The sequence below is a fragment of the Nilaparvata lugens genome, chromosome 6, assembly GCF_014356525.2.
Source record: "Nilaparvata lugens isolate BPH chromosome 6, ASM1435652v1, whole genome shotgun sequence".
In the NCBI taxonomy this organism is placed as follows: Eukaryota; Metazoa; Arthropoda; class Insecta; order Hemiptera; family Delphacidae; genus Nilaparvata; species Nilaparvata lugens.
The window spans coordinates 59,286,496-59,309,385 of record NC_052509.1 but is presented as its reverse complement, the minus strand read 5'-3'; the positions used below and the strand labels follow the sequence as shown (position 1 = coordinate 59,309,385).

Sequence of the window (22,890 nt, the reverse complement as noted above, 5' to 3'; positions counted from 1 at the left end):
ACAGCTTGTAGTAGCCTACTCTTCCGTATGCAGAATATTATGAACAGGGTGTCAATCTTTCAAAATCACACATTCAGTTGACAAGCTACATGGTACAGCTTTGAGACCAATGTCCCCGTGTACAAACCGCATTACAATAAAGTAATTCATTTAAAAACTAAATGTGTTTTGAAAGGGTTTACCGAGTTATTCAATTACGAAATGAAGTGGTTTGTAGGGGGGTTAATGACATTTTTGACACTTCTATCATGATATTCATTTTGGATTGGCAGCTTTGGTTGAATGGGTAGCATTGATGTAGTATATGCTAGGAATGCTGACACCTTGAACTGAATAAGTCTACACATTGGTGAAAGTCGTGGGTTGATCTATCCGTTATGCAATCCGTTGATGTACCATTTTTACAGCGTTGACTTCGGGGGTGGTTTAGGTTTTACTACATCACATTGTCTGGTTTTAGTTGCAACATTGTTTGAAAATAGGATTTGGGTGTTTATTTTGGCGATTATTCGTTGAATTTGATGTTTGGTTTTATGTTGGAGATGGTAAAGTAAGTTGTTTGAATGGGATTAGATTTAACGAGATTTTTTCCATGTTTACAACTGACTATTTTCTACTATTTATACTGTATTATTTTCGATGTGTTTTAAAATTAATTGAATATTTTCAAAGACTACTCATGATATTGGTCCCCTCGAATGTTTTCAGCAATTTGAACTGAAAACAAATTAAATTTGTGAAGAGTGTTACAATTAATTCAACAAAAAATAATTTATGCAAATAAAATTATTGAAATTTATTGAAAGTAATTGAGTTTATAATCATAGTTTAAATAACCATTATTAATCAATTCATCTAATTATTATCAGCTTAATTAATTTAAAATTGATATTGTTTAATCCAATGTTGAAGAGACTTGAAATGTTGTCAAAAAATCCACTTTATTTTAATAAAAATTATTATTTCTGATGATGATGATGATGATGATGATGATGTGTGTGAGCACACACGAAAGCATGCTCCAGTGAAATAATAATAAAATAAAATGGATTTTTGACAACATTTCAAGTCTTTTCAATTATAGAAAAGTTCCCACAATATCATTATTTCAAAGTGTATTAATTTTATTTCGAAGTTATAATAGTTTGATAATAAAAGAGTTTCACTAGTTTTACTACTATTGAATTACTACAAAATTTCATCAGGTATCTCTAACACTGTGAATGAAAGAGTTATAATAGGCCTACACTATCCACATCAGACCAGTCATCAACTAATCCAATTTGTACTACAAGAGAGTGTGTGTTCGTTTAGATTTGATCTATTTCTGTAGATGAAACTCTATTTACGCATCACGCCACTGTCATAGACCAGACTAGATGAATGAATAATAGTAAACCATCACTTGTTACTCCAAAACATAACCTACACTCTGATTTATGAATGGATTTGTAAAGAGAGATCAACATTATAGTTACATTTGAATGGGTCCAAATGACATTCAAATAGAACAGGCTAGGTGGATAGGTATAGGATTCACTACTAAAATATATATATATATATGTTCAACAAATAGCATGTTAGTTTTACCCTTCCCTAGACACTACTATTAACTCCCCCTCTTAAACTAGGATTTACTGTCAGTGTTCCATATGAATTCAACATCAACACTTCCCATTTAATCAACGCTGACAGTTAATAAGTGAATTTCACTATTATGTCGGTTAGTTCTCAATGTTTCTATGTGTACATAGATATATGTCATTATTATTAGCATGTGAAACAATAATTAGTGAATGAATGCCGTAACCAAGGTCCAGAGAGTAGACAATTGTGTTTTCAGGTTGTGAAGTTCAACTGTTTCTGACTGACAAATTGGAAGTTGACGAATATTATGAATAGATTTTCCTAGCTTGAGATTGATTATTATGGAGGTGGAAAATTAGAACAGGATGGTAATGTTTTCACAAGCCATTATTGTAATGATCATCAGATTTTGGTAGTTAATTAATTGATTAGATAAGTAATTAAACTAAACGATGACTAACAGTGTTATCGGATGGGCACGTTAATTTGTCAGTCCCGGCTGAATTATGACAGTCTTAAGGCCCATTAACGGCTTAAATGATATATTCAGGCCAGGAACCTCCGTCAGGTAGAGAGTTAGGTAGAGAGTTTTGGTAGAGAGTTAGTGGGGAGGATATTTTTAATATTCTTTCCGAAGAATGGACATTGATATGTCCAAAGCTCCGCCAATTTATGTAGATGCATAACAATATAATTATTATCTATAGTTATTATATTACAATTTGCTTTTTCATATCATATACAGTTCAATAATTTATTATTTTCTTAGTCTATATTATGTAAATTCATCTATAATTTTGCTGTATTGTAAGCTATTGTATATAAGTGTATAAGCCAGTATATATTGTAATCTACATAAATAAAGTACTCAATCAATCAATCAATCAGGGACTCCCCACCAATTAAAGCCATACGAATATTATTTTACAGTATAAAAATGAAATAACACCAACAAGGGAGACAAATTAATGAGAGGGGGTGGAAAGAGAGGCATTCAACAGTAGACCGAGAAAATTTAAAAAATTTTAATAACACCAAGAAGAGTAAAAAATGAATCAGAAACTGAGGAAAACAGGAATTTGTCCAAAACTTCTATTGTAGAATTTACTCAATAAATAGTAAAAAGACTAGCTTCATGTCCACTTTTAAATTCACATTACATATTTCAATTATTCGAAAATAGCAAACTGGAAATAAATAATATTAATTCAAATTTGAAGAGGTTGACTCCATAATTCAAATAAAGTTAAATTAGTAAATTTAGATAGTGGGAGGTCTCGGCCAAGATTTGATGTAGAATTTTATTTCACTAGCTCCTGCTGACTTCTTTGTAACTTATAAGGAATCTTTTTTTGGACGAAGTCATGACCAGAAATACGTCTCAGTACATTTTAAATAAAGTATAAGTAGTTGTGTATTCAACTGCAAATAACTAGATTGTGTAAAATACAGGAAGAAATTTGGAACAGGTAAAAGTCATCAATATAATATAATTATCTACTCTATCACTGTAGTATCCAATTTTGAATTTTAAAAATAATTTAATTCTGTACTGTAATACACCGTTAGATATTTGGAGAGTTCAGGGAAATGCTTCAAATCTATTTCCATTTTAGATTCAAGTTATATAAATTGATCAGGCTCATTATTGATGGTTTTTAATCATATTTATTCGCCTTGAATTGTGATTACTTTTGTTTAAAATGCAGTTTCCCAATAAGGATGAAGCGTAAGTGTATGTGGAACAAATAATACTATTGGAGTAGAATCATTATTTTAATAAATGATCAATAAAATGATAGATTGAGCTTTGGTTTATTTGACATGAATTCACGGTATCGAGTTTTCAATCTGATATAAATTTGATTTTGTAGTTCACTATGTGAGTAACCAATAACTGAAGAATCAGTCATACTATGGAAGTGTGATCAAGTAACTATAGTGAATTTTGTGCATTACCAATAATCAATTTTTAATACTGGTTTGCAGAAATTGATTTATTGCGAAGGTATTTTTGACGGTATTTCTGGTTTTGCCAATCAGAATAGTTGAGCATGAAATTCACAGGAAATTCACGGTGAATTTGATTATAGATTATTAAGATCAAGAAGGAAATCTTCACATTGATACATATTGACTATCATTGCATCAAATGTGGGGTATCAGAGCATATTACTTGGAAAAATTCATCCACGAGCAACAAGCTAAAAAGGATAAGCTACAGAAGTATAATAGGCCTAATCAATGATCAGTAAAGATAGAAAAAGACAGCCAATAGTAAAGGCAATCTTCAGCCCAATCATAGGAGAACTACCCATACATTAGGAGTAGAAAAACAACATACTGGTTTTATTTTATTTTTTATTTTGGTGATATTTACTGAATGAGTCAGAACTGGATTAACTCGGTGGAAAATTTTGGCTGGAATGTTTCATGAAGATTTTGAGTTTACTCAGCGTATCACACACAAAGAGAAGCAAAAACGTATGAACAATCTCCAGCAGTAAACAATGCACTCTAGAATTTGTTCAGGTACCTTTAACCGTTGCTTTTGTTCATTGCATAAGTTTTATTACATGTGGTTCAATACAGTTCTAATTGATAGCGGTATATCATCAGATAAGATCCTTGAAAAGACGACGAAGTAGTCCTTGGAATATTGGAAAAAATTGTAGATTGGAAGAATTGGAAAATTGTTATTCACCAGTGGTTTAGATTAGTAGATCTGAATATACAGCATCATAAAGTATATTTAATATATACTGTAATTATATTTAGAGATTTCATCTAACGTCTAATGTTCACATACAAATGATGTAAAATGATGAATATTCGACAGAAAGTTCCATTGAATAAAACCGTGTAATACAATAATTATTAACATTTGTATAAACATTTGTATGGTAGTTAATCGACTGAAGAAATGACTCAATCAATAAACATTGCAAATGAACAACCCCTCTTGTAACTGAATACTCTATTATTTGTTTATTAATTTGTAATCTAAATTTGGGAGAGAAATAGTACAAGGAGTATCCTTCGTTTTTCTCTCCCGGTCAGGCATCTCTTGTGAAAATAATAAACGAATGAACTCAATACTCTATTACGATAAATTTGTTCAATCGCTTTTGATAATTTATTGAGGTTTCCCAAGCTAGTCTAATTTTTATTCATATTCTTAGCACATGTCTATACTTAAGTCTCTTGTAGCTAAATACTGAATTTTACAACAGTAACCATTGTACTTCATCCTGCTTATTCTGCTTTGCCTGAAAATATCAAACGAATGAGCTTTAATAGTTACTGTAAATATTTGAAAAAAGTACTTGTCAATGAATGTTTATATAAAGTTGAAGATTTCTTTGTAATAGATTTTTTAAATTGATGATTTCTGTGTTATTAATGACGTTGTTGTAACATTTTAATGTTGTGTGACAATAAATAATTTGATTGATTGATCATTTTAATAATAAGTAATTGTACTGTACAATTATTGACGTTTCTAATCCAGCCTACTTCAAATCTCTAGTTGAACCTTATCCATGTCAACATTTACTGTTACCGTTGGTTACAGATTGATTCTAAACCAAGAACTGCAGATCTACGAATAGTGGGTAATCTACTTTTTTGACCATTTTACCCGGTAGTACTCGACTAGGAAGATATAACACTTCTAACACGCTACTTGTAAGTATTAGTTACATAGTATACACCCTTATAAGCAATTGATATTTCCTTTCCACGCCTGACATTGATTGAAACTGCTATGGATCGTCGCTTTTTAGACAAGATGGCCTTGATAGATTTGACATGTTCATGTCACTTGAGACATATTTAATCACTGTCGTTTCCTAAAATAAAAAGTGTTGTCTGGGTGTATCCAGGTGACAACTGTGAGTACAAATTTTACATGCAACAATTCCATCAAACTGTTTAACTAGGCCGTTAATATTGAGTACGATTGGATATGAAGATGTATTTTAGTTTTTCACTGCAGTTTTATTTTTCAAGGCGAGTGAGTTTCTGGAAAACATGCAAGTAGAGTGAGACTAACTTAAAACTGTCAGCTTTATTTGAAAGGGAAGAATCGATAATGTTGATAAGAAATGCTGACATTTTAAAGTGAAACCGAATGTAGTGATGGAGCGGTTTTGTCCTAATATAATTACAGTCTGGAATGAATTTGTTTCTTATTGTTTGGCCGTTAAAAAAGTACTGTCTCCAAGGATTTTAGGGGATTTTTTCAGTTTTCCTACTGAAAAATTTGGAAATAGGAAATTGATAATATTGGAAACATGCATGCTTCTTATGGTGATATACTACTAGTATCTTTGAGATGAAAATATATTATGTGATATTATGTTGACCATATTTGAACTATAGATGGGAATTACTGAAATTTTGCAATTATTCAAATGCTAATCAATTAATAGTTATTATCAAACGAAATTCCAAATTAAATCCTGTTATTCTTTTTCTAGCCACGCCAATTATTTAACAACCAAAAAATTATTTATTTTCTTGTAACACTGTTGTTAATTGGTGAATATATTTGATTTGATTGATTGAAATGAACCTGAAGATTTTTGCTGCTGCAAATATTGACAACAGGGTAAACAGATAGATGGAAATTCGATGGATATTTAAACTGTTTTGACTGAATTACAACGAAAGCTTTTGATTTCAATTCATCTGTAGGCCTATAAGATATTTTCCAATCATTTCATAATATCTTCCTCTTTTCAAGTTCAATTCTGTTTATTTGGTTAGAACTGTCCTTACATAATGCATTAAAAGGCAGACACAACATTAAATTCTTGTCCGATCTTCCATAATGTTCGTCTCATCTTCATGTTTGAATATTTCATGTTTCTTCGATTATGTCAAGTTTACATCCCGCAATCCTTCTTCTGCTCTATTGGATAATAACATTTACATCATGTTACACAACCCTGTGATTTCGTTTTTCTCGCAAATAGATTGCAGATATCACATCGTCAAATTTGTCATTCGGAGACGTTCTGATTTTGTTGCTAAAATGTGTTCAGTTTCGTTGTGTGATGGTTTTGTTGGGGGAAATTTGAATCAGATTACACAACGTCTGAATTGATTTTGGATGGGTATGAATATGTTTTTAGTGTTCAAGAATACGCGATTCGCTGGAACCTTTGATTCGACGAGTTGAATCCATTAAAAATGTAGTTGGATTTTATCCGTGAAGTCTAAGCTAACAATGGTTCCTTGACCTTGTACAACTCAAGGTGACTTTCTCTACTGATGGATAATGTGGATGTTTACGAATTATTATTGGTTGGTTTGGGATGACATCTGTCACACTATGACCCCGTCGATTACGATATCTTTAGATGAGACACTTTTGTTTATGTTGCTATACTGTTAGCTTTCAATGGGGAGTATTGATTTTATATAGGATTGATATTGATACATTGATATATAGTGTGATATATTGGCTTTAGTGTTAGCTTTGAATGGGCAGTATTTATTTTAAACAGGATTGATTTAATTAATTGCTATTGATACATTGATATGAAGAACGCTGAAATTTTGAAGTGGATCTCACTCACTTCAAAGACTATTCTACTTTTGCAGAGATGAATGTTTGGTTTACATTTTAGACGGCTGGTCAATAATTGATGAATGGTAAATATATGACTCTCTCGAGATAGAGATAATAGATTCAAAATCCATTCCGAGTTCAAGTTTGATTTTTAGTTTGGACTATGAGTGTTTTCCAAGAGAATTTGGATAGTGAGTTTGAGACCCGATTTGGAGTTTTATGAGAACTAAGAGTGCTCGTGTTTTTTTAATAACATTGCTTGAAATAAGTTTCAACGAAGAATTTCTATTATCTAGGACAATAGATGTTTGTCATTATCATTACATGTATTATCTTTGTTACTATCTAGACCTCTTGAGTGCTCTACCATTATATCAAATCATGAGCTTTGAAAGCTTTAGTTTCAATTTGCCAATTAAATTTGAACATTCTTTAATGATTATGCCGAGCATGATCATGCACAATTCCTTATGATATACTTTAAAATAATAACACCAGTATTCACAAATAGGGAAATAGATGTTTAAAATACCTTCAAATAGGACATTTAAAGTACATGTAAGCAATTCATTACATTACATTTATATTACATCACATTTATTGCATTCCTTAATTACAACATCAAATTAATGATTGGGAGAGAATCAACAGGATAAACCCAAAACTGTTCCCCTCCCTATTTTTGATAAAAATAGTCTAAATGAGGTTATAAAAACACTTTTATAAAGATCACAAAAATTTACAGTCCAAATAAACATTATACTAAAAATTTTGTATATCGGTTGATCAGAAAGATGAAACAAATTATTATTACACTTGAAAATGCATTAATAAATTGAAAAATATTAAAAAACTTGATAACCTATAATATTTGGACAATTTAAAACTAAATTAGGAAATTGAAGAAGTTTTAGGCAATAGCCTGTTTTTTCTTTTCCGATTCTTGTATTTTTTTGCTAACCTTACAAATAAGTAAATAAATAAATAAATTTGAAGCCAAAAAAATCACAAAAACATTCGTAGAACAGCTGTTGTAGATAGTGTAGATCAGATTACCTTCGAAAATTCAATTGAATAGACGTGATGAACTATTTATCCTGACACTGAATAGGTTCAAGATCAAAATCTGATCTTAAGTGGCATGAGCTTCAGATCTGTTTTGGAGCGACCTCATCGTTAACCAGGTGCAATTTGCATAATTAGATCATTCCACGTGTGTCTTATTATTTGAAACAATTTTTCCACGTTGCGTAATACATTTTTTGATGTCTACTGTGGAGAGATTCCCTTGATACTGTCAGGATTCCTAGTCAGTAACATTAATGCTCCCCGTTTAAACAACACTGTCAGTTTTAAGTGAATTTTACTATGGCATGAGGTAGTGAGATTCCCTAGAAACTGTCAGTATATCCTGTATAAAACATCAATGCTCCCCGTTTAAACAACACTGTCAGATTGAAGTGAATTTTACTATGGCATGAGGTAGTGAGATTCCCTTGAAACTGTCAGTATATCCTGTATAAAACATCAATGCTCCCCGTTTGAACAATGCTGTCAGCTTAGAGTGAATCTAATTGTAATATAAGGTGGTGAGAATCTTTTGAAAATGTCAGCATTTCTGATCAATTACATCAATGCCTACCGTTGAAACACTACTGACAGCTTGAAGTGAATGTAGGGACGATAATAGAGGTTTGAAAAAGTTGATCATTCTCTGGCAGCGAAGGACTGATCTGATTTGAAGCGACCATACGAGAATTAAAATGAATGATATCAGTAAATGAGACAGTGATAACTCCGTAGTAAGAATACCCCGAGTCGAAGATACATTGAACTTTGTCCGCCAGTATGATAACAGCGCCCGATGCTCTGTGTTTGTGTTATGGTGTGAGTCGAAAAACTCTTTTATTGCCTAGATTTTGTTCGAAATGGCTCTTTTTGTCTCAAAATATCTATTTCAGACAGCAATAAACGTTTATCTAATGTCTTCTGTTCTTGAGTGTCTCCAATAATTTTGATAAGAATTCTACTTCAAGTGTTTTAATATCACATTTTATATTTTCAATTACTGTATTAGCTGAAGAAATGTTTTACTGCATGGGTGGGGAATATTATTTTGATATGGATAAGTCCTCACTTCGACTTTTCACGCGATGCTTATTGTCCTATGTTCTCAATTTTCAGTTCTTATCTGTTCGAATACTAACAAACTAGAGCTCATTTCAAAATTTGAAAAAATGGAATTGTTCAATATCACATTCAAATTCAAATTCAAATTCAAATTGTTTTTATTCTGATTCAAAAATCAAATACATACAAAATTTCAAATACATCAAACATAAAAAATGGAAATAAAATACAAAGTGCACTGAAGAAATTGTATAAAATATAATTTATGTAATAAGGCTTTCTACGTGTATGATGTATTATGAAAAAAACTAAGCTTTTTTGAAACAGAATATTTCTAGCTTGCTGTAAGCATATAATGCTTAACGCGTGCAAGCAGGAGTGCTTATACTATAATTGAATAAAATCAGAAAGAAGAAAAAAAATTTTTTTTTGGGCAAGAAAAAAATGAAAACACACACACTCACACATTCACTCACCTCTCATACATTTCCAGTTTGGGCTTGATTACTTTTTGATATGATTTTCAACAACTATAATAATTATTATGTCGAAAACTAAGAAAGAATAAAAAGCATGTGTTCTAAACAATCAGGCAAGATATTTCTAAGCCGTTTAAGAATGTAATATTTGAACATTTTCCTAATATCAATTCTCTTTGCCTCAAAAGGTAAATTATTGAAAAATTTCGGACCTAGAAATACAAACGATTTCTGGAAACAAGTGGTATATGACCTGGGAAGCCTTAGCAGATCAGAAGTGACTCTCCTAGTTTGATAATTTGTTCACTCCCTGAAAAGTGCCTGACCACTGTTTCCAGACATTACAAAGAATAGGTATAAAACTTTGAAAACATATATGTATCTTAGAGGCAAGTATTTTATATCTTGAAAAAGGGGAAAGGCATGTTCATATCTTCCTGATTTTTTAACAGGAAGATTTTTTGATAGATTTTTGTAAGGTTATAAGTGGTCTCAAGTGGGTAATGTAAGTAGAGCCCCAACAACTTATTCCATAATTCAGTTTAGAGTCAACAAGAGCAAAGTATAACTGTCTAAGAATGGTGGTTGGAAGAATCTTATTTAGAAAATAGAATTTTCTTAGGATATGTAAAAGATAATTTTTAACATAACGTATGTGTAGAGACCAGGTAAGCTTCTCATCCACTGTAACACCTAAATATTTGATGGAGTCAATTTGCGTGACAACTTTTTCATATGACACATTTTCATATTAAATGTAGAAATGTATACAATTTTCATCAAAAAAATGTAGCATTACAGCTGAAGAAATTCCTATGAATCTGTATTTCTCCAAGTGAAAGAGATAGAAAACCATCAACTCTTCTTCTCATTCAACCAATGTTAACATTTTGAAGTCAATCTTATTGTAGAGGGTGTACTTGTTTTTCAGAGGTGAATAATTATCCTATGTGTATTAAATAAATCGTCTCGAATTCACATCAGTTTTGAAGTATGCTATTGTATTATGTAATGCCATGTAGAATGCTTGAATTAATAAGGAAAATAGAAGATCTACGAATGGACACAAGGGGCGTCCATAGAGTGAAAACATTGACGTCAAGCTTTCCCATGTAATGTGAATGTCGTCTCCATATTTATTTCGTTTTCCCGCATTAATTCGAAACTGATGAGCATTTTCACGCCCAAACCTTGAAGAATAATAATTGAATTTCCAAATTATGCAACTGGGCCCGCACGTCATTGAAGGGAAGCACAAAAGAAATTGGCAAAAATAAAACAATAGCAGCACCTGTAAGTGTCAGTTCAGTATTTGTGGATTGTATGGATCATGGGGTGGAAAAGAATGTAATGTCCACCACACACGTTCACCCCCATCCACATATTTAGGAGACAGCCTCACCGAAATGTGAATGCGTTATCCACTTATATTTTTAAGACAGCTCTATTGAAATGTTCACCAGAAATTCGTTATTCACTCATTTTCAAGACAACTCCATTGAAATGTTCACTGAAACCCCGTCATTCACATATTTATAAGACAGCTCCTGTGACGCACGTAGTTTTCATGAATGAAACTAGATTTCATTCATGTTTGGAGACTAATCAATTGGCAACACTACTCCCACACACGTGCAAAATTCTGGATACGTTCATTGAGATGTTTGGAAGCCCTCAGAGAGAATTCTCCATAACTGTCTCATACATTCCATGTTGAATGCGTTCGAAGCCTTTAAATTTCTAGTGGGAGGCTTTGAAAATTTAATTAACCTATTTGATGAATTTGTACATACTTTCTGATTGATTTTGATTTGATCGTGTTGTGTTGATAAGGAATTGCAGTGGTTGCATAATTTTGAGCGGGGTTTCAACTCGTGTTCACATTCTATGTGCACGTATGGATTGATATCTATTTAATATTATTATTATATATTTCATATCATGTTCATATATTATATCTAGAACTCAAAGATCTATGTACTTCCCACAGAATGCTGTTCATATAATATTGTGTTCATTTGAAATGAGACGTTGATGACGAAAATTCAACGTTTTACTGGAGAGTATTTGTTGTCATGTAGCCTACTGTATAAGGAAAATTGATTACTGACTAAAGTAAATGGTTCCATTCTTATCATATATTAACAATAAATGCTTCACAGTGTAATTATTTTATAGGTATAAAATAAGGGCAGTCATTCTATTCTATTCTATTTTAGAATCATTGTCTTATTGTTTGTATAGTCACGGGTTGATCATATTGATTCTGGTTGATAAAACAATATTAAACATGTAGTACCCTTATTAAAACATTGTAAAACTTAGAAATATTTTAACGATTTTTAAGTTTTAAATAAAATGTACTACATGTTTTATATTGTTTTATTGATTATAATAAAGTAGTCCATACAAGTGAAGTAATTTTATGATTCTGGCTGTTATTGTGAAATTGTAATAATAATATAAAAACTTGAAAACATTACAACTATTTTAAAGTTTTAATAAAAAAGGTACTACAAGTTTTATATTGTTTTATTAATTTTAATATAGTAGCTCATTCAAGTGAAGTAATTTTATGATTCTGTTTGTTATTGTAAAATATCAATATCAATATCAATTTGTTATTGATGGATTGAGAGAAGTCTATCGATTATTAGATAGCAATAACATTGAAATAATATTAGTGTGTTAATTGTCGTGATAATTATTAATTTAAGAAAAATTATTCAAAACCGTATCAATTATATCATTGCTATTCGAACATCGTATTGAATTATATATTCAAAGAAACAACTTTCTATGGAGATTGAATTTAAATCAATTACAGTGTGATAACAGCTACAGTACACAAAATAGACTACAGTATATAAATAAAATGGATGAAACAAATGAATAATAAGCTGTGAAAAGTTCTAAATAGTGTGTTTGTCTTTTTGGTCTCATAATTTTATAGTTTTTACAAAGTATGGAATTCTCTGGATATTTTCAATTGATTTAATTCAGTATTTTTTAATTTAAAAAGGATTTTTGTGAGTTTTGAATTGTAAATTTAGTGTGTAACTAAAGAATGTTAGAGTGACACATAACCTAGCTACATTATTTGGACTGTTGTATGCATCAGAATTGGAACCGTTTTGGGCTTTTATAAGCCTGTGGTACTTTTCTGTAAGTTGTGTAATTCTGAATGATTAAATAAATGAATAATTATGCCACTAAAATCCTATAAATACACAAGATTTTAAACTAGGCTGAATGATAAGATCCATTTTGGGAAAGTGAAAAAGTTAATCCAATTTTGAAAAAAGATTCTTCCTGCTCCATTACTTCAATATTCAAACCATTCTTTACATCAAAGTACTACTACATATTCTGTGACATTTCAGAACTCAAACCTTTCCATACATCAGCTCACTTCCGTGTGAGACCGACTGATCTTTCAACAGGCACTATGATTTATTAATAATGTCCTTGGCTTTCTCTTTTGGTTGCAGAAATTACAATCGGGGATCAGCTGTTTTGTGAATGCAGCACTTCTTTACAAACTAATACAAGAGCGAGCATTCATGAATGGGATTTAGGCGCCCAGACGCTGTTCTTCTATTGGAGGAAGTGAAGCAGCTATTCCACCTGCTAAAGTACAGCATTCTATAGATATATCTTGGCTATAGTATACGTCAAGGTCGTTTAGTTCACCTATATACAAGTCAGTTAACCACGAGCAGAGATTTGCACAGAGGTGAGTGCAACAATTTTGCTACTAATTTGACAAGTTGTTGCTTCAAAAAATGAAATCAGTAGATAGAAAAGTTTGTTGTATTAGAAGAGTATGCATGTTACTGATGATGTTTCAAGAATAGTTCTGTTACTTGTGCGTGAGTTAATGGGTGAGGGATGATCAGTGTAAATGCCAGATGAAATGGGAATCGAACCAAGATAAGTGTTGATTGCACAGTGAAAGCTTTAACTGAATTGAATCAGCTGATGGTGTAATCTCAATATGAATCACATTATAGCAAACGAAACTTAAGTTTAAGTTTAGATTCCGTTTAAACTTGTACTGTGCAAACAGCGCAACAACGAAACTTAAGATGAGAAACTTAAGTTTAAGATGAGATTCCGTTTAAACTTGTACTGTGCAAACAGTGCTAAGCATGACCTGTTCAACGATAACAAGTTTATCAACTTTTGCTTCAAGAGGTGGGGTCAGTGTATAGTAAATGTCGATATTTATCTCTTTCCTGTATAGGGCTACTTGTAATATAAATATAAAGAAAATAAAAATCTCAGTAAATAGATTATCACTAGAAATAGATTTTCATTAGTGATATATCACTTGAAAATGGCATAAATGACCGAAACATGTTGTGATAAAATATTTTTAAAAAAGGGTACTGAGATTTTTATTTTCTTTATATTTAAATGTCGATAGTTTGTATGTGTTAATGTTCATGACTACACATAATTTAGTATGACTTTTGGGGTAATGAAGAATCATTAGAATAAACGCCAATTGAATTAGAATCAAACTAATAACCGATATATATATTTCTGCTGGTGATGCTCACATAAGTAAATGACTTGTGCGTTAAGATGTGAGAGATGTTACCAATGGTACATGTCTGAGTATATGGGAATCAAACTATTTACCAGTGCAACGATAACAGGTTGCCAGCTTGTCTAATTTTGTTGCAAAAATGTTAATTAGTTTTTTGGAGAAGACTTTGCTATGTACTTGTTTTACCACTTCTGCTTCAAGGAAAGAAACTAATAGCAACTAGAGAGGAGTTAGTAATCCCTTCCCTTATCTCTGTAGCAACATAGCTTTTTTGGTTTCTTCAAGGATTGGCTTTTGAGGATTCTTTCAAATAATTGTCTTGTCTCAAACTAGTTCAACTATAACATCCAACTTGAAAGTAATGTTTCTGGTGGCTTTTTTTGGTCGTGTTTTATCGTGTATGCTACTGGAGAAGATGGATTTTATGACAAATTCACCATATCTTACCACGAGATCTATTAGATGACATAACCACCAGGATATTCCTTCAGAAAACGCTCTATTGGAATAGTAGGATAATGCAATTATCATATTGTGAAAAGGTTATATTATAGTTGCTATTGGATTCCTATCAATTTATTCAGATGACAATTAGTTTGTATACTCATAACCCAATCAATCTCAATGAAAATGTAACCTATATAACTCAAACGACGTTCATTCTCCTGGGATATAAAATGATGTAGGTGAAAATGTGGAACTAGAAATGGGTTTCAGAGTAGTTAAATAGGAGTAATAAATAGTTTAATTGGAATTACTGTAGTTGAGTAACTTTGTTTTTAAACTAGTTTTTTTTTTGTACAGAAAAAATTGTATTTTTCATGTGATTGCCAGTACAGGAATATCTGCAGTATTTAGTGTTTTTTCTCGTTTGCATACAATTCCCTTTAGGATTGATTCGTGAGAATGACAATTCTCTATTCACAGTCTTCTTTCTTTTTCCCTCGTCTCAATACTGTATTCCTCTTTCTTACTCTTTATTTGTAAAACTTTACAATTTGTACAATTATTTCTATTTATTTATTTCTTTACAGTTGCTCAATAGGTTTTTTAATAGAACTACTAGTACTTGTTACTTGTTATCTGTATTATCATATTCAAGTAATAATGGTGGACCTCCCATATGTATTCTAGTGGGAAGAAATCTTTTTTGTGGAGTTTTTAATGAAACAAAGGCTCTATTTGGATGCTATAAACGACGTAGTCTTGTGACAGACAATTAGATTTCGATTCTACGTTAATAAGCGAGGCCTTCATCTTGAGATTCCGATAAAACTGTAGTAACAAGAGTGATTAGTGGTTGAAAAACCAGTTCATATCATACACATGCCGCCGACTCGAGAGTTTATCAAAAGTTGATAACATTTCAGTCCCATAAATTGTCTTCAACTCGAGAACTTCTCTACTGATTCCTCACAGACGCAGTGTCTGGAATTTTGACCCGAAATATTAATATTTTTATCTTATTAAATAGAATAATTGATGAATATTTCGATATCTTGACAGTCAGGATGAATTAGTTTTTGTTTATAAGGCAATTACTTTCAATTAGGTTTACTTATTTATTTATTACACCAGTAAAGTAGGCCTATTGGATCACATATAAAGTGAATTTGAAGATTGAAGGAATGACATATTGCATGAATTGAAGAAATGGAATATCTTCAATTGAATTCAATATCAAATATTCAAAATATTTCAAATATTTTTTTTGAATTTCAAATATTCAATTGATATAGCCCATTATCGTACGATAATCGATCTGAATATTCTTTCATAGTATTGGGAAAAATATTCCATACTGGGCCTTCAAATGATGTATTAAATGTATTAAATATGTATTAATGATGAATAATTATGTATTCCTAAAAATACTAGGACCTGGTTGCAAAAACACCGGTTGAATTTTAATCATTATTGAATATCACGAGGGAAGGAATCAGAAGGTTCTCTGATTGGTTTTCCTAGCATTTAATTATGGTTAAAATTTAACAAGCTTCTGTGCAACCGAGCAGTATAATGTTTAACTTATCTTGAATATGTTGTATATATTAATCTTGATAGTTTCTTATATCTTGAAGAAATTGAGTGAAATTGTTGAGAAACATAATATTTCTATAAACACTTGATTATACGATTCATGTTTGTAAATCATTATTGAATAAACAAAACAGTCTTGTTTTGAAGTGTCTGGAAGACTTGAAGGTCAAGGATTGAAAATATCTAAATTAAATTAAAATTCATTCATCAGGTGGTAAGAGTTAAGACTTACCCACTTATTACAGTAATAAATTCATGGTTAGATTGTAGACGTAACTCAAAGTTTTTGAAAATAGAACTTCGTCAAATTTTGAAGAGCATTTCTCTAGATAAACAATAATATGTAACATTTTTATTTGCCGCGTTGACATCCTACCTAATCTTAATCCAGCATAATCGTTGATTGGATGAGTAGTTTAGAAACAAATTCAAATACTACTTGAATGAAAATTGAGAATTTTTTACCGAAAGTACTTGGAACTCGAATAGAACGTCCTTCAATCTGCTGTTGATCATTTCTTTCAATCGAAATAGTTCTCACTTGAAAAATTCATATTGTTTTGAGGCTGATCGATGCCATATTTCAGGAAGAATAATTATGAGCTTTCAAAAGGTTGAGAACGTAGACAAGTGAAGTCGTAATTTATCGGAAAGATGACATATACGGTCCACGTGTTTTGACACGTGCTTTGCTTGTGACCACAACTCCCGCTCGTAAACTCGAGCTCGACTCTGAAAACATTTATTCGATCGAATTTGAACAATCTATGGGATTAGGCTTATCTATATACACTGTACCAATCAAATTTGAGGACTAATGGATGTTTACCATCTGAATTGTTTGATCTCGAACTTGAAAGTGTTCTGACCATAGTGAGATTAACTTAACCCTGTCAGCTATACTGAAATGGGAAGCTCTGATGTTATATACAATGAATACTGAAGTGATGACTCCCACGATGTCTTGATGAATATTTAAATATTTCAAATTTGATATGTCTATGGACAGTCTAGCTTGTTTTTATTTCATGAAGCCTAATTAATTGTATTGAATAAATAATATTCTACTCTATAAACCTACTAAAGTTTTGTTGATAAAATGATGAAATCTAAATTAAGTATAGGTTATTCCAGAAACAATAGCCTACATAACACCATAGAGAAACAATAGCGTAAGTAGATATCCCATGGTATAGGGAATTTATGTTGCAACTTTTACTGTTGTCTCAAGCCGATTACTATCGATTATTGTCAATTTTTACTGTTTTGTTGGGGTGATAGTGTATGAACGGCACAATTTGAGAGACTACCAGCATCACACAGCTGCATAGGAAAGAACTATGTGAACTATCAGCTTGGGATAACAGTAAAAGTAGCGACATAAACGCCCTATACCATGGGATATCTATGCTATCGTTTCTCTATGATATCACCAAGGAGTCTATGGATGATGCAATATACATTTGAGGTTTTGTTTGGTATTCGTCGGAAATTTACTAAAGATTGTTCTAGAAAGAATAAAGATTTCACATCTCTCAATATTTTGTTGATCTGTGATGATAAACTCACGTTTTATTAAACTCAGTGAAGTAAATATAATATGTTGTTTCTCATCTTAGTAACATAATATAGTTGGCAGGTTGTTACTGTTGAAGAAGTGAATGGATAAACTATAGATTGTTCTAGAAGGAATGACGATTTCTGACACCTTAATCCAGTTTTGACACTTTGTTGATTATGTGTCTATGTTGATGAACTCACGTTTCGAAAAATCTGACTTAATTGAATGAATAATTTTGTTTCTCATAGATAGTTATTAATGTTTAAAAATTGGATGAAAGTCAATAGATAGACCATGGAATGTTCTAGAAGGGATAAAGATTCCCACACCTCAATCCCTTGTTGACACTTGTGTTGATTTGATTTGTGTTGATAAAGTCACGTGTTGAGGAAGCCGACTGAATGATTGATTCGTTTCTCGTAGTCTGATTGTAACAATGTTAGAAAGCTTCTAGAAGGATCTTTCTAGTTAGTCTAGTAGAAGGAACATAGACTAGTTAATGCTATTAATGAATTACGATTATTTTGTTGATGGTTCTAATAGAGATAACAATATTGGTCTCTCACACTGTTGTTCTAGGGGAAAGTTCTATTTAATTTTTTCCTCAATATTGAAAAATGTCTACTTTATGACATGAACTACTAGTGTAATCAATCAACTTATGTTAATTCTATGACTCTCAAATAATGATGGTGTTGTTTAAAAAAATTATTAATTGTTTACACTTTACAAACCGTAATCAAAGCACAGTAAATGTAACAATAGTTAATTTTGTAAATTGTAACAATAGTTTTGTGGGCTCTTCTACAAAAGGGCTTATAGAACAAATATTATTCAATACAGAAAAAAATTGATTTCTCATGGATGTCTCCTGTTTTACATGTTTGAAATTTGATGAAACCTGAAAATTTCAAGGATTTCAGCTAAAGATTTAAGATTTAAATGCAATAATTCTTGACAAGTTGTTAATGAATTACTGTTCTCCACTGCAGTATTAAGTGTAAATTTTGTTATTTTGCTGTAATTTCAAGTTCTTGATATCCTTCAAATAGCTAATAACCAGAGGGATTCTAGAAGATGTTATGTTTATTGAACTTCAATTTTAAAAAACACTTTTGAAGTGAAAATACACTTACTTTTGTAGTGACGATCGTTTCGACCTGTTGTTGGTCATTATCAGACTCATCAGACTCGATGATGATGACCAACAACAGGTCGAAACGATCGTCACTACAAAAGTAAGTGTATTTTCACTTCAAAAGTGTTTTTCAAAATTCAAGTTTAATTTTAACAGTGAAAAAGTATGGATATTCAACAGAGTTATGTTTATTGTTTTTATTGAAATTGTAGTCCCAGTTATGAGAAATTTTCATATGTATCTACAGGATGCAGCGTATTCTATGTATCCAAATATATTGTATTTCTCAATAAAAATCGTTGATATTACTCAGAAAATCAGGCAAAACATTATGTACCAAATATGAAGTTATTTATGTTTAAGACTGATTCCAACTTGTTTTGTTATTCATTGGATTGAGCAAACATTACAATTGTCAGAAAATAAAAAAAACTGGCAATTTCCCAAAGCTTTCTATATTGCTTTATTTTGTCTCAAATTATTTGTCAACCGATATTCATCTTGAAAATAACAATATCTTGAACTCTTCAGATGAAATCATATCATCAACATTCTTCCTCAACATATTATTATAGGAAAGGCCAGATACTCATCAAATGAATGCATGGCTTGCAGTATGTCCAGTTAACTCTACTCTCTGTATTGATTTTAATTTAAAATTATTGTGCAACAGAATAAAATATTTTTTAAAATCTCTATGACAATCTAGCAAGAGAAGTCAATATTATCAATGAATCTATTATCACAAACAGTATTAAATTTTCATCATTATTTTTTCACAGCATTAGTAGATGCTGTATTGCTGTATTATGTTTTCCTTCACAACATATTGTAGAAGCATTTGTGAGCTATAATTATGCATAATGTTGAAAACTTGAGGGGAAACATGTAGTTGGTTCTTATGAAACTGCCGCTTGGTTTGTTTTTCAATTTTCACTAAGTTTTGGAGATAATTTGAGGTGAAACTCAATAAATTGTTCAAAGTGACGGGTCAGTTGAAACTAAACAACTTTTTCGATCATCATTTTTTTTCAAATTAAGTTCTTCCTTAACCTACAACTTTTTCTTCTGCTCTGAGCTACCGTTCATCTGAAACTCATCTCGGTCTAAAATGTGAAATCCAATACAGTGAGGAAAGGATTGAGTGTCCTGCCCGCCTCGATCACATGATACTGAATTTCTGTTTTGATTTGAACTGTAATTCGATGCATTCGTAGCCTGGAAGGTTTCATGTTGATTATATTTGGTTTCTTTATCTATGAATTAATAATTTGATTGTATGGTATGAGATGTTGTGGTATTTCTCCATAATTGACTTTGATATTGTCAATTTTCGAATAAATAAAAGTGGTATTGACAATATCAAAGTCTTATTCTTTCAATTATGGAGAATTACCACATGGTAAAACCATGAAACCTGGTACTGAATGTACTATGAATTGATTTTCGAATAAATAAAAGTGGTATTGACAATATCAAAGTCTTATTCTTTCAAGATATTACAATTGATGGGGCATTGAAAGCGGAATGTCGTGGAAATCGTTTTTAGGTGGAAGTAATCAGTAATGCTAACTTGCAAGTAATCCTAACTTTAGCCCAAGAATTGAATTTTTTATAGGAAAGTGATGGAATTTTTATCCTTGCTATCTATAAAAAAACACTGAGTTTTAAAATAACAGGAACATAGCTTCAAAGAAGTCACCTTCGAGTGGAAGCAGGAATTGAAGTTTCCCAAGTAACAAAAGTGAATTGAAGTCTCTTTTGTAACCTAACTTTAGAAGGCAATAGAGTTATCAGCACTAAAATTTAACTATTTTTAAATGTAGAGCTCTCATAGATGAGTTCTTGAAAATGAATTGTAGCTCCCCAAAAATCGAAAGTAGATTGAAGCCTCTTTTGCAACCTAACCTTAAAGACATGAAATTTATGCTTTATTCTAGAAAGTATGCGTAATTTGAATTCTATTTTACGAAGATTTTCAAATTAACGAATAGTCAATTTCACGTATTCTTGTAACGAACATTAATAGTTATACTACAGAAGGTATTGAAGTTCCCCACGAATCTAAACTGGATTTCAACCAAAACAATTCGGGGAAGTTATCAGCATGGAACAATAAACATGAGTTTATCTTTTCAAAGAAATTGAACTAAATCTCACAGTGAAGTTAAAGAAGGATTTCTGAGTGATGATGAAATTATAAAGCAAAGTTTCTCATTCTAGAAAACACTTATTCTACAAACACATCATGATTGACTATGAAGATGTAGAATGAAATAGAATTTTATTTGAATTGAACTATATGTACAATTCTTAGAGAGAAGCTAAAGAAGGATTTCAAAATGATGATGAAATTATAAAGCAAAGCTTCTAATTCTAGAAAACACTTATTCTACAAACACATCACGATTGGCAATTAAGATGTACTGTAGAATGAAATAGATTTTTCACCATTGATGAACTGTATAATTAATTCAAAAATAGACTATTCACCATTGATGGACTGTATTAATTCAAGTATATTCATCTAGAAATCCTTCTTAATTTAATTATTGATGGAGGAAAGTATGAATGGAAAAGAATATTCACCATTGATAATCATCTGATGATGCTGCCTCCATAGCTGCTGATACTGAGTCCATCTAGATGAAGAATCAGGTGCAAGAGGATGCAATTGGTGAAATTGGTGGTGAATTTGGTGCTGCGGTGGCACATTTTGGTGCATGTTGGCATTTTGGTGCGGCTGGTAGTCCATAACAAGGCATTTGGCTTCGTACATTTTCCGAAATTTGGTGAAATCGGTCTGTAAACTTCTATGTTCCAAAAATTGGTCCTGTTTGTAAACTTTTTAAAAATTGTGGAATGTGTTGGTAAACGTCTGGAAACTTCCGAAATCGGTCAGTAAACTTTGGGAAACTCTAGAGAACTGCGCGAAAATCCTTCGGGTGCGCACCGAGACAGTTTGCGGGACGTTTTTTGGGTGTCCCAATGATCGTAAATTCGTTTGTAACACCAATAATAACAGAACAAGTCACTATTAATTTGTGTCACTTGATGAATTGTTGCGTTTTGGGAAAACTTTTCCAGCACTTCAAGTCTCGCTTCGCGTCGCAACGGCGCGGCCAAGCGCACTCCTGGATACTGACTGAACTGACAACGCTATGCGCGCCGATAATGCGCGCGAGAGAGAGAAAGCAGGAGAGAGCGAGTGAGAGAGCAACAGGTCTCTCCCACTCATCTCCGGACTCCCCTCTTGCTTTGCACTCCCCCTACTTTCTCACTGATATCAGTGGCGTCTCTCACTGTGTCAGTAATCCTCATCAACCACCCCAACCCCTCCAATTCCCACAATACTGTCAATTTAAAGAGAAACTCGCTTTATCTCTGTAGTGTGTTTCACTTTACACTGTCACTTCTTCTTGTAGATAACATGAATGTTTCCCATTCTACTGATGCTGACAGATTGGAGAGAAGCTGCTCTTCATTCACCTCTCCCAAATTTGCCACGTGCTTGTAGTTTACATGGAATTTGGACTTAATCTAAACGAGATTTGGTGACAAATTTTTGTGAGATGTAGATTATGATTGTGCTTAAGTTTGTGTGTATGAATTACTAGTGAATTATGTACTACTACTTATTAGTATGCTACTAAATACTAGTCTATCATCACTAGTATGTGAATACTTAATCCTTATTAAGAATTGAATCTACGTTGAAGTGTTACTAGTGATAGTAATTAGTACGTAGCATTAGAGGAAAGTCAAAGTAATTATAATTATAATTAGATGTTCTACTTGTTCTACTTCCAACAATTATTATTA

The 22,890-nt window shown here is 31.7% G+C and overlaps 2 protein-coding genes across 11 annotated transcripts in view; one reads left to right on the top strand and one right to left on the bottom strand.

The window, feature by feature from the left end:
* The window catches only part of LOC111045726 (hepatic leukemia factor), a 276,427-nt gene that overhangs the window by 58,571 nt on the left and 194,966 nt on the right, over positions 1–22,890 (bottom strand). The gene's annotated exons all lie outside the window — the stretch shown is intronic.
* The window catches only part of LOC120352065, a 125,300-nt gene that overhangs the window by 44,371 nt on the left and 58,039 nt on the right, over positions 1–22,890 (top strand). For 2 of the 3 annotated variants that reach the window (XR_005571683.1, XR_005571684.1), the window contains exon 3: positions 13,266–13,510. The gene's annotated coding sequence lies outside the window, so the exon portion shown is untranslated. Of the gene's footprint in view, positions 1–5,161; positions 5,275–13,265; positions 13,511–22,890 lie in introns of those variants that run through there. The other variant, XR_005571685.1, reaches the window with a different exon arrangement.